Below are 13371 nucleotides of genomic sequence, written 5' to 3'. Positions count from 1 at the left end.
TATTATCTCTCATAATTTCTGTGGCTGTTTGGTTCTAGCCTAGAGATTCTCATGAGGTTAAGTCAGATGGTGATTGGGGCTATAGTCACCTGAAGGCTTGAGTTAGGCTACCAGATCTGCTTCCAAGGTGGCTCACTCACACGAATGGCAAGTTAGTGCTGGCTCTTGGCAGTAGGCCTGTTTCTCTTCACACAGGTAAATTCTCAGAGGTCCTTGCACTCATGGTAACTGCCTTTCCCCAGAGCAAGGGACAAGGGGCCGTGGCAAAAATTACAATGTCTTTTATTGTTTAGCCTCAGAAGGCCTACATTGTCTTTTTTTTTTTTTAAAAAGATTTTAATTCATTTATTTGAGAAAAAGAGAGCACAAGTTGGGGGCAGAGGCAGAGAGAAAGGGAAGAGCAGACTCCCTGCTGAGCAGAGAGCCTGACACAGGCTCAATCCCAGGATCCCAGGATCCCAGGATCATGACTTGAGCCAAAGGCAGATACTTAACCAACTGAGCCACCCAGGCACCCCTACACCGTCACTTCTATAGTAATCTATTTGTCACAAAAATCAGCCCTGACTCTATAGAAGACATTACCAAGATATGAGGATCACTCTAGGTTATCTTGGAGGCTGGATATCTTTCTTTCTAGATGCCTCTGTTAATACTCTTTCCCTCAATAAAACTAATTTTAAAATAGATACATCTTGGATAACCAGTCATGTATGCCATACTGAAAACATCATATTATCTGGTCAAATTTTAAAGAATTTCAGTTCAAATGTAGCCAGTTTTCTAGATTCTGGTTATAAAAAAATGTATGAGATTTCCTACTGCAAAAGTTAAGCAAGTCAGGAGTCTCTCAAGAATAAGGATTTATCCCAGTGCTGAAATTCATCATTGATGAAGAAAAGTAGTTTGTGGTCCTGGTTTTTTATTGTTCTGCTCATTGTAAACAAATTCATCTTTTTTGGGGTGGAGGGATTGGGTATATATAATAATTGACATGCTTGATTTTACAAGGTCTCTTTTTAAAAACAGAAAATTATATAAATAATCAGTAACTTTTTTTCATTTCAAAAGCCCAGGGATACCTAGGTCGCTCAGTGGTTGAGCATCTGCCTTTCGCTCAGGTCATGATCCTGGGGTTCTGGGACTGAGCCCCACATCAGGCTCCCTGTGAGGAGCCTGCTTCTCCCTCTGCCTATGTCTCTAACTCTTTCTCTGTCTCTCATGAATAAATAAATAAAATCTTAAAAAAAAAAAAAAAAGCCCAAACTGCATTCATCCAAAATCTGTATCTTTTAATGTGGGATGTTACTAAAAGTATGTGACCAGAACAAATGCTACATTTTAATTAATAAAAAGACTTATATTCTTCTTATAAGAACAATCTTGACCTTTATATAGTTTTTTTTCTGAGACTATTCCAAAAGTAAACCATTGCCCTTTCTACCTCAATGATTTGCCAAATAGAGGCAGGATGATATATGAAAAGCACAAACTTTGGAATTAAAGATTTGAATCCTGACTGCTAGCTCTGTGTCCTTGTGCAAGTCACCAAACTTCTCCAAACCTCTGTTTACAAATCTGTAGAACAGGGGTAACATAACCAAACTGAGGATTAGATGATGTAGTATAGTTATAATACTTAGCAAAGTGCCTGTCAGAGTGAGGGTTCAATGAATAATAGCTACTATTAGCAATTTGGGCAAGCAGTGCTACTTCCCATGAGTTCACCTTTCAGTCTTCAGTTTTTATCTACTTCTAGTGCTACATAGCATCTGTGATTAGTGAATTTTTAAAAGTTTTAATTTTCATTTTCAGTTCATTAGCATACAGTGTTTTATTAGTTTCAGGTATATGATGTAGTAATCAACAATTCCACACATCACCCAGTGCTCTTCAAGACAAGTGTCCTCCTTAACCTCCATCACCTATTTAACCCATCCCCCATCCACTCCCCTCTGATAACCATCAGTTTGTTCTCTATAATTAAGAGTATGTTTCTTGATTTCTCTTTTTCACTATTATTTTTCTCCCTGTTTGTTTTGTTTCTTGAATTCCACATATGAGTGAAATCATATGGTATTTTCTTTCTCTGACTGACTTATTTCATCCTAGCTCCATCCACATGGTTGCAAATGGCAAGATTTAGGGGGTTTTTAATGACTGAATAATATTCCAGTGTGTGTGTATGTGTGTAACGTCTTCTTTATCCATTCATCAATTAATGGACACTTGGGCTGTTTTCATTATCTTGGCTAGTGTAAATAATGCTGCTATCAACATAGCATGTGTCCCTTTGAATTAGAGTTCTTGTATTCTTTGGGTAATACCCAGTAGTGTGATTGCTGGATCATAAGGTACTTCTCCTTTTTAAAAATTATTTTATTTATTTATTTGAGACAGTGCGAGGGAGCACAAGTGGGGGGGGGGTGGCAGAGGGAGAGGGAGAAGCAGGCTTCCCCCTGAGCAGAGAGCCTGATGTGGGGCTCAATCCCAGGACCCTGAGATTATGACCTGAACTGAAGGCAGACACTTAACTGACTGAGCCTCCCAGGCATCCCAAGGTATTTCTATTTTTAACTTTTTGAACAACCTCCATACTTTTTTTCATCGTGGCTACACCGGTTTGCATTCCCACCAACAGGGTACTAGGGTTCCTTTTTCTCCACATCCTTGCCAACATTTGTCATTTCTTGTGTTTTTTATTTTAGCCATTCTAACAGGTGTGAGGTGATATCTCATTGTAGTTTTGATTTGCATTTCCCTGATAATAAGTGATGATGAGCATCTTTTCATTTATCTGTTGGCCATCTGTATGTCTTCTTTGGAGAAATGTCTGTTCATGTTTTCTGTACATTTTTTAACTGGATTATTAGTTTTCTGGGTATTGCATGTTATACCTCTACTGGATGTGTCATTTGCAAATATCTTCTCCCATTCTGTAGGTTGACTTTTAGTTTTGTTGATTGTTTCCTTCACTGTACAGAAGCTTTTAGTTTTGATGTAGTCTCAAAAGTTTATTTTTGCTTGTTTCCCTTGACAATATATCACTAATATTGTGATTAGTGATTTTAAAACGTTGAAATGAAGGAACTACCAAAATAAGAATGATTAAAAAGCTTAATTTATGGTTGTGCTGCTCCTTACTTTTCAGTTTTCTCTGGATGCAAAGCAGTCAATTCAATACTCAATTCAAATATGAACTAGACATGTCTAAAAATCTACTTTTCCTCATAAAAATGACCTTCAAGAAAAATAAGACACTACAACACTACAAAATGATCACTAGATTGTAAATCTGGGCTTAATTTTCCCAAAGTTGGACTTTGGAAAATAAGTTTTATAAATCTTGAGACATTTTGAGAAGTATTAAATAAACTTTGGAGGTATTCACCTTTGTAGGACTCTTTCCCTCTACTTTCCAGATGCAAAGGGGAGAATAATACTTCCTCAAGTCTTTTTTATATATTCAAATGCAGAATAGCCATGACCAAAAGGATGAATTACAAAGAATAATCAGGAATCTAAATATGTACACATTTTGAATCAGCACTAAATGGGCTTGACAATTTCCGATGCGAAACTATTTCGTACTTTGCATATATTCATATGTTAACTGTTTTATATACTTTAAAAAACTTAAATAACACTTAGAAAACACAAAATGAGCAGGTCTGCCTTATAAAAAAGAAAACACAACTAAATCAGATTAAGAATATGAGATTTTTTTTAAAACATAATTTACAAAGCAGCTACAGATATTATTTTTTATTAAAAACTGTTAACAGAGGGATGCCTGGGTAGCTCAGCGGTTGAGCATATCAGGGTGTGATCCTGGAGTCCCAGGATCCAGTCCCACATCGGGCTCCCCACAGGGAGCCTACTTCTCCCTCTGCCTATGTCTCTGCCTCTCTCTGTGTCTCTCATGAATAAATAAATAAAATCTTCAAAAAAAAAACTGTTATCACAAAATATTAGTATCGGCTTATATTCCTTTGTGCAACTCAGTGATGATTCATAATGGACCACACCCTATATGGATTTAATGGAATGCCATATAGCTACCAAAAATGGTAAGAGTCTCACTTATTTATGTCTGTACATGGAAATGTGTATAGAGTAATATAAACAGGAAAGAAGAGACACAAAATAGCATATATCTTGTGATTAAACTATGAAAAATATATGCCTATATAATGTAGTACAGTGGAAAGAACAGTGGGAATCAGAAGAGCTGAGTTCTACTTGAGACACTTGGCTAGGTATTGATAACTCAGCAATTTATCTGCTTGTTCTCAGCTTCCTCAACCGTGAAATGAAGAATTTGACCTAGAATCAGTCTATAAAGAAGGCCATTTCCAGTGCTAAAGTTTGTGATTCCAGAGTTCAAAAATTTGGAGTGACATAAGTATAGTTGATTGTTTACTACCTTCTTTCCCATAAAGTTGTCTAGGTTAATAATAATTTTAAAAGGACACCACATGTCTTCAGTAAGACATAGGAGGGACATAATATCGATCAAAAAATAAGATAAGTAACAGATAAATTACACGATTTTATTTAAACTTCACTTAAAAAAAAAGAAAAAGGCAATAGGAAGTCACTGAAAGTTTTGAAATAAAAAAGTGACATGATAGGGGCAGCCCCGGGTGGCTACTGGTTTAGCGCCGACTTCAGCCTGATCCTGGAAACCCGGATCAAGTCCCACATCAGGCGCCCTGCATGGAGCTTGCTTCTCCCTCTGCCTGTGTCTCTGCCTCTCTCTCTCTGTGTCTCTCATGAATAAATAAATGAAATCTTAAAAAAAAAAGTGACATGATAAAAGTAGCATTTTAAACCAGACAGTGGTGTACATCATATCTGAAAACAAAAGAGAATAAAGGCAGAATGATCCATCAAAGGGTGATTGAGAATAAACTAAGTATGAAGTGGGGAGGGCTTGAACTTGGGAGGGCACATCATTTATTCATTTACGTATTTGGCATTTATGGACATTCAGTGGGTTAAGTGCAGGGGAACCAAAGATATTGTGGATACACAATCATTCTCCATCCCCTTTCCCAATTTAATTTCCTTCATAGAATTTATCATTATCTGAAGTTGTATTGATTTGTTTTTTTTTTATCATTTTGTTGTCTATTTCACCCTCCAGAATATAAATTCCTCAAAGGCAGAGAGTACCCTGTATATAGTTACTCAATAAATACTTGCTGAATAAAAGAGTAAGTGAAAATTATATTGAATCTTACAGATAGAGTCAAATATATTTTCTGGCATATGTGTATGGCTTTGTAGATTCAGGCTAATTTAGCAGGAAAGGCCCTCACAGACCCTCCTGCTGTGTTTATGATACAATTAACTTAAGAAATTATTCTTAAAAAAAAAAGAAATTATTCCTATGACTGCCCTCTTTTCAGCCTACTACTAAAGTATTTTCCAATAAATTTTGCTTCCCTTCTGTTCAGAAATCCTTCTTTCTTTGATACAAATGAAGCTAGAAGAAAGAGATTATCTGTGCTTTACTCTCAGTTCTTTCTGAATTATTTATGTCCAGATATTTGATTATTAATTTGATACAGTGATTAAATACCTGCTAGCTCATTTTTTTGCAACTTCAGTTTACAAACTTGGCTGAAGTTAAAGGATACCAAATACCTCTCTCAAAACTGTTGGGAGATGGGACAGAGGTGAGGGTCAGAGGCAGGGAGAAGAGTTCACAAGGCCAACAATTAGCAATGTATTCTCTACCCCAATATCTGTGGTTTTTTTACTGGCTTTAGAACTTCTCACTTCAGCCATCAGACTCCAACACTCCTTTCTCTGAGCAATAATACTTGAATATGCTTCCCTTAAAATCAATAGCATTTCACCTTTGTAGAGCACTTGAGAGTTTATGAGATTCTTTCTACCCTCATACCCCCATGATCTTGCTTAAATCTGCTTTAATCTCTTTATTCTCATGCAGGTTATTTATTACAAGCTTTTCTAGGAGAACTAAGGGGAAAGCTTGAGTAAGATGTGGGAAAAGGAAGTTCGTAAACAGTGAGTTATGAACTGATGAAATGGTAACACCATAACCATGATGAGACTGATGCTGTTTCGACTGGCCCAGGTTCTTTACATAGAGCTGATTTGTTACCTTCCAAGGGCTGAGGTTCTCTTTTGCCCTCTGCAGCCTGGCATCCATAATTAGTTGTGTTGGAAGGCTGACACTACTACAAAGGACATGAAGGACCTTATTGTCTCTCAGTTTAGCTGGTACCTGGCTCTGTCTTCCTTGCAAGCTGAAAACTGGCAGTTTTTCATCTCATTTCTCCCCTCCAGGTAATCTTTCCATTAGCTTGGCCTTATCACCTATTAGGGACCTTGTGCTGCCTGAGAAAGAAATAACTCTTCCTTTTGTGCTGACATCTCTTCCCTAAGTTATTTTTCCTATTCTGACCTCAGACTATTTCTAAATTTTCCTTTTGTTGCTTCTGTTTTTCCAATATTTCCTGCAACTGTACTTGTTGATTCTCTTCTCATCTTGTGTGTGGGCAGCTGATAACCTGTTCTGTCCCATTATCTCAGTTTAATGATTCCAGCCACTTTCTTGGATATTAATCACTAGGTGGCCTGGGAAACCATGACTTCCTAAAGTCATCTCATTACATTTTTACCAAGGCCAGCCCAATACCTTAGGAACCCTGGTAATAAAATAATAACAACAATTACCATTATTAAGTACTTACTGATATGTACCACCAGGCAATTTACACAAATGATTTTATTTAATCCTCCACACAACCTTATGAAGTTAAACTTAAACGGGTAGGTCAGCAGAAGTTTTATTTGCATAACTGTAAATAAATACCACATATAAAAGATAGTGACCAGATATGTTGGGGTATATGACTAGTCCTATACAGTAAGACTCCCATGCTCTCAGGACATACTTAATGGAGATTGTACCATATGTTGAAAAAACTTACCCTGAGTGGAGGGAGACAAATCCTGGGGTATGTTTACTAAATCTAGAGACTGGAGATAAAACCTATATTAATATTTCTTATGGAAGTTAGTTACATTGATAGCCTTCAATCAACCATCCCTCCTGGCATTTATATCCTTATGTAGTCCCTCCCCTCAGGGCTGGGCCTATCACTTGTTTTTAAGAATAGAATATTCTTAAATGTAGAATAGTAGTAGAAGTGACACTGTGCCTGTTCCAGGCCTAAGCCTTAAGAATTTTGCAGCTTCCACTTTTATGCTTTTAGGAGTCCTGAGTCACCATTTGATAAGTTCACATGGAGAGGGAAAAGCCCTGAGACTACATGGTAGGAAAGAGAGGTCTTATGTCGTCAGCATCCCAGCTAAGTTTGGCCTTCCAGACATGCCCAGTGAGATGTCAGATACAGGAGTGAAGCCATCCTGGAGATTTCCAGCCTCAGTTGCCATCTGACTACAGCCATGTGAGAGATTCAAAGGAGACCAGCAGAACTGACAAGCAGAGCACCAACCATATAATCATGAGAAATTAAAAAAAAATTAAAAAAGAGATTGCTGTTTTAAGCCACTAAATTTTAGAGCAGTTTATTAAGCAGTAATAGATAACCAAAACACTATTAAGTTAATAATGTTAAAGATTGTGGTTAGTGGGGATCCCTGGGTGGCGCAGCGGTTTAGCGCCTGCCTTTGGCCCAGGGCGCGATCCTGGAGACCCGGGATCGAATCCCACGTCGGGCTCCTGGTGCATGGAGCCTGCTTCTCCCTCTGCCTATGTCTCTGCCTCTCTCTCTCTCTGTCTCTCTCTGTGACTATCATAAATAAATAAAAATTAAAAAATTAAAAAAAAAAAAGATTGTGGTTAGTAAAAAAAAAAAAAAAAGATTATGGTTCGTTTGGAGTCCCATTAGATAATATTCAGTCAAGAGGCTAAGAATACTAGAATCTGGGCACTTAGGTGGCTCAGTCAGTTAAGCGTCTGCCTTTGGCTCAGGTTATGATCTTAGGGTCCTGGGATCGAGTTCTGCATTGGGCTCTCTGCTCAGTGGGGAGTCTGCTTCTCCCTCTACCTCTCCCCCTGCTTGTGCTCTCTGTCTCTCACGCTTGTTCTCTCTCTCTTTCAAATAAATAAATAAAAATCTTAAAAAAAAAAAAAAAAGGCAAACCAGAATCCTACCTTAAACCATAGCCACCCCCTCCCACCTCCAAGGTCTGGAGGGAGAAATATATACAGGAGACAGTGGCAAAAGAAAACAACACTTGCATTTTAGCTATTCTTGCTCTCTCTGATAAGGTAGTCTGAGAATACATGCCTAGAGCTGGAGGTTTATAGGACCTTTTTTTTTTTTAATTTTACAGGGTTAAATGAAAAATATTTAGCTACCAGGAAAGCCAGGAACCCAACTAATCAAAATAGACACTAGCTGAACCAGGCTGTACCTTCACAGTGTAACTACAATTTGGCTATTCCCTCTCTCTAAGCCTGAGGGCAGGCCTGGGTAGGAGGGTCACTCAGTACTACGGGAACAAAAATAGAAGAGCCTAGAGAGATCCATACCCATGTGTGATCCAAGCACATCGTGTATGATCCTGACTGCATGGGAAAATGACCTTGTCAATGTCTTGGAATCTAACCATCCAGGTTAGCCACTTTTGTCAATGGAGGATGGGGGAAACAAGAAGGGTGATAAGGAAGAAACTATAGAAGTGTCCCTTTCCCTAGACCCTTACATACTATCTCATTTAATCCTCATAGTAACTCTGAAAGGTAGAAATTTTTCTTGCTATATTACCCGTGAGAAAATGAAATACTAGAGAGGTTGAATGACTTGTCTTAGGAATTACAGGGGTGGGTTGGAGGAGGTTGAGAAGGAGAGATGATTTTTGAGTATGGCACATTGTGAAATCACATTGTCATCTCAGTTGTTTTCTGTTCAAGTGAAAAACAAAGTCAAAGGAAACTGCTGTACTCTTAGAGGCACCGAAGGAAACAGGGCCCAAAATCACCCTTTTTTGTGGCTTGATCATAGCACAGGTGGGAAGAAGTCATCTCTTTCTACTCTAGCAGAGAAGTAGCTGCATGTCAGCTGTGGTTGGTGATATGAGTCAGTGAATAGCCACTCAGAAATGCATGTGAAACCTCCCCTTTCCCCAGAAATCCCTGAGAGATACAGAAGGGACCTGAGGTTCTAATGATCTCCTTGCAGAGGCTGCTACTGTCCATGTGATCTGATTGTATTGTTAAACTAGAGTGGCCTGGAAAAATGTCTGCTATGCAAACATCACATCCCTGACAGAAAACTCTATGTTTGTTCCACACCCACATTCTCCATTCAAGTTCCCAGAAGCTTGCACTTATCCTCAAAAGATGTTTCCAGACAAGGCTTACTCAACTTCGGTTTTTCAGTAGGGTAAGATTGTTTTGTTTTGTTTTCATTTCTTTAAACTTGGCTGACCATTCTCATTCTACCCTAGGCTGGTGTATAAAAGCCAGTCATGGACCACATACCTGTTCCCATTCACTTTTCATCTGCTTGTTCTTTCTCTCCTAATCTTTGATTTTTGGCCCTCTATGCCAATTTGACATTTGCATCTCTCTTTCTTTGTGCCAACCCCACTTCATTCTCTGCTGGGTTATACTTTCTCCTTCAGGCCACTTGTACTTTGACCGCTTGCCCAGTTTTCAGTTATATTAATTCCTCTGGCTTGGTATCCTATATTGACTTAGCTGAAAATCTTAATATTAAGGCACTGTACTGCAGAATTCCACCAGCTAATGGGTGGCATGTATTGTCTAAGCTCTGTGCCTGCAGAAAGAAAACTATCCCCTATGACCCAGCAATTGCACTGTTAGGGATTTACCCCAAAGATTCAGATGCAATGAAACACCGGGACACCTGCACCCCGATGTTTCTAGCAGCAATGTCCACAGTAGCCAAACTGTGGAAGGAGCCTCGGTGTCCATCGAAAGATGAATGGATAAAGAAGATGTGGTTTATGTATACAATGGAATATTCCTCAGCCATTAGAAATGACAAATACCCACCATTTGCTTCAACGTGGATGGAACTGGAGGGTTTTATGCTGAGTGAAGTAAGTCAATCGGAGAAGGACAAACAGTGTATGTTCTCATTCATTTGGGGAATATGAATAATAGTGAAAGGGAATATAAGGGAAGGGAGAAGAAATGTGTGGGAAATATCAGAAAGGGAGACAGAACATAAAGACTCCTAACTCTGGGAAATGAACTAGGGGTGGTAGAAGGGGAGGAGGGTGGGGGGTGGGGGTGAATGGGTGACGGGCACTGAGGGGGACACTTGACGGGATGAGCACTGGGTGTTATTCTGTATGTTGGTAAATTGAACACCAATAAAAATTAATTTATTAAAAAAATAAAAATAAAAAAATAAAGAAAGAAAACTACCTGATAAAAACAATGGCAGAATAAGGGAAAGAGTTGTTTTTAACCTGCACTTGCTGCCACTGCAAGCCAAATTTCTACCTGCCCGCCTCTGCACCATTTTTCTTCTGGCTCCAAGAGATTTAGGAAGGATAAAAAATATATATATAACCCTTGGTTATGACAACTTTGGAAACTGTTTGGCAGTATCTACTAAAACTGAACATATGCATATAATTTTACTAAACAATTCTACTTCTAGGTACATTCCCAACAGAGATGCATACATATGTTCACCAAAAGACATGTACAAGAATGTTCATAACAGGACTATTCATGGGAGCTAAAAACTGGAACAATCCAAATGTCCAATAGCAGTAGAACAAAGAGTAGTATATTCATACAATGTGCTAATATAACAATGAAAAAAGAACAGACTACTGCTATGCATGACAGACACATGGATAAATCTTACAATTGACCCCCCCAAAAAAAACCACACACAGAACACATAATATATATCTAATTTATATAAAATTCTAAAACAGACAAAACTAATCACTTTTGTTAGAAGAGTGATTATCGTATGGGGAGTGGTAACCAGGTGGGGACACCGGATTGGACGCTGATAATGTTTGTTTCTTAATCTGGGTACTGATTAACTAATGTGTTCACTTTGTGAAAATTCATCCAGCTGTACACTTGTGATTCACATATTTTCCTATATATGGCCTACGTGAATAAAGTGAATGACAGAAAGAAAATTTTCCTTGCTTTCTCCTGAAAATGTAGTTATAAAGAACACTCAAGTTTAGTGGCTGAGTAAATGGGTCTCCTTGTGTTCCTACTTGTCATTTTGAAAAACCTGGCAATTCCTATTAACCTATAAAACTTATATATTCCTCTGCTATAATGAAGACATCTCTCACAGCCTCCTACCTCCAAGTGGACATCATGGTATTTGGCAGGACATGATCAGAGGTATGGCACACAGCCAACATTATACAGATCTCCACATATTGGTTTCCAGGCAGAATGGAAGAAACATAATCTTGGGCCTATCTCTGAGAAGGAGTTGGGGGTATTCTGGGACAAGTTAACCAGTTGGCTGGATAAGACAGCTCACAGGCTGCAGAGCATAGGGTCACAGCAAATTTGGATGCTGTCAAGGGTTAAACCTGTAATAGATGACCATAGAGATTATCTTAATGAATTATATGGCCAATGACACTAGGCAGAGAATCAGAGGGTAGATGTAGGACAACAGGATGAAAATGGAGACCATCAGGACAGAGCAAACAGTTTGTTTAAAAAAAAAGAGAGAGAGCGAGCATGGGAATAAGCAGCCAAAGGCTTTTTTAAAAAAAAATATTTATTTAAGTTGGGGAGGGGTAGTGGGAGAGAGTCTTAAGTAGACTCTGCACTGTACACAGAGTCTGACATGGGGCTTGACCCTCTCATGACCCTGAGATCAGGATCTGAGCTCAAGAGAAGAGTCAGACACTTAACTGACTATACCACCCAGGCACCCCTACAACCATGGGCTTTTAATAGGGCCTTTACAGCCTGTATGGATTGGGATAGAAGTATGAAAGAGCTGAGCTGTTCGAAACAAAAATCCTATACACTTTCTACTACTATCTAGCTTCCCTTTCTGGGCTCTTTGTTTTGGTGACATTCTTCACTCATGTCCTACCTCCTAGTTTCTAGGATTTTGGTTCCTTGAACATTTCTCAGCCCTGCTGGCTTCTATAATTTGGGCATCTCCCATCATCTGGGGTGAGAAATCCCACACTTCAGCCAATAAGCTCCTGCCCCCAACCTCTGAATCTCCCAGCCCCTCATAGGTCAACAATATCCTCTCCTTCAGTCACCATCACCCTACAAGGATCCGGGATAGAAAGAGGGTGAGGATCCTGGATAGAAAGAAAAAGAGCAGCTGGAACCAAGCAAGGCTATTTCCTCAGAACTCAAGATCTTATCTTTGCTGCTAGAGTCATCACACACCTCCTCTGAAACTCCATCCTGGTACAGTCTGTTCCCTTTTGGACCATGCTGCTGTACTTGGCAAACCTATATAAATTGGCATGGAAATTTGTAATGAGGTCCACTAGTGTCTGTCTTCCATGATGGGAATTCCTTTCCTTCAACTTCTTCATTAGCTCCCTGTTTTCCCATTTGTACTGGTTCCAAACCTTGGCACCACTCTAGGACAGTAAGGGTAATAGGCAATCTATTCTGGTCTCTATAGGATGCTACCCTACTAGGCCACCTTTGTCTCATTTTATCCAATCTGGATAGAATAATCAAAATTCTCTTTGCTTCTATAATATTTCTTGCTGTTTATGTGGCTATTTGACATTCTTTTTCTTAAAAGATTTTTACAGGATGAGCACTGGGTGTTATACTATATGTTGGCAAATCGAACTCCAATAAAAATATACAAAAAATAAAAATAAATAAATAAAATATTTTATTTATCTATTCATGAGATAGTAGAGGGAGACGAGAGAGAGGCAAAGACATAGGCAGAGGGAGAAGCAGGCTCCCTTTGGGGAGCCTAATGCAGGACTCAATCCCAGTATCCTGGGATCATGCCCTGAGCCAAAGGCAGATGCTCAACCACTGAGCCACCCAGGTGCCCTGCAACCTAAGATCTGAACCAGCAGCAGCAATACAGGGTAATGGAAGTCTATATTTTGGAAACTGATAAAATGGGATTGAATTCCTGGATCTATCTATCTATCATTTTCTAGCTAGAAGATTTTGGACAATTTAATCAACCTTTTTAAGCCTCAGTTTTCTCATCTGCAAAATAGTGCTCTAGTCTTGAATAGTTGTTGGGAACATTAAGTAATACTGTATGAGGATAAAATCTACCTCGTATAAACTACTAAATATATACTGGTTGTTATTGTTGTAAGATTTGTCTTAAGAACAGGCATTAACTACCTTCCAGTTTCTGAATAGTGTTAAGGAGTCTAGCTGAT

Source organism: Nyctereutes procyonoides, unplaced genomic scaffold, assembly GCF_905146905.1.
Source record: "Nyctereutes procyonoides isolate TBG_1078 unplaced genomic scaffold, NYPRO_anot_genome, whole genome shotgun sequence".
NCBI classification, from domain to species: domain Eukaryota; kingdom Metazoa; phylum Chordata; class Mammalia; order Carnivora; family Canidae; genus Nyctereutes; species Nyctereutes procyonoides.
This window is presented reverse-complemented; position numbering follows the sequence as displayed.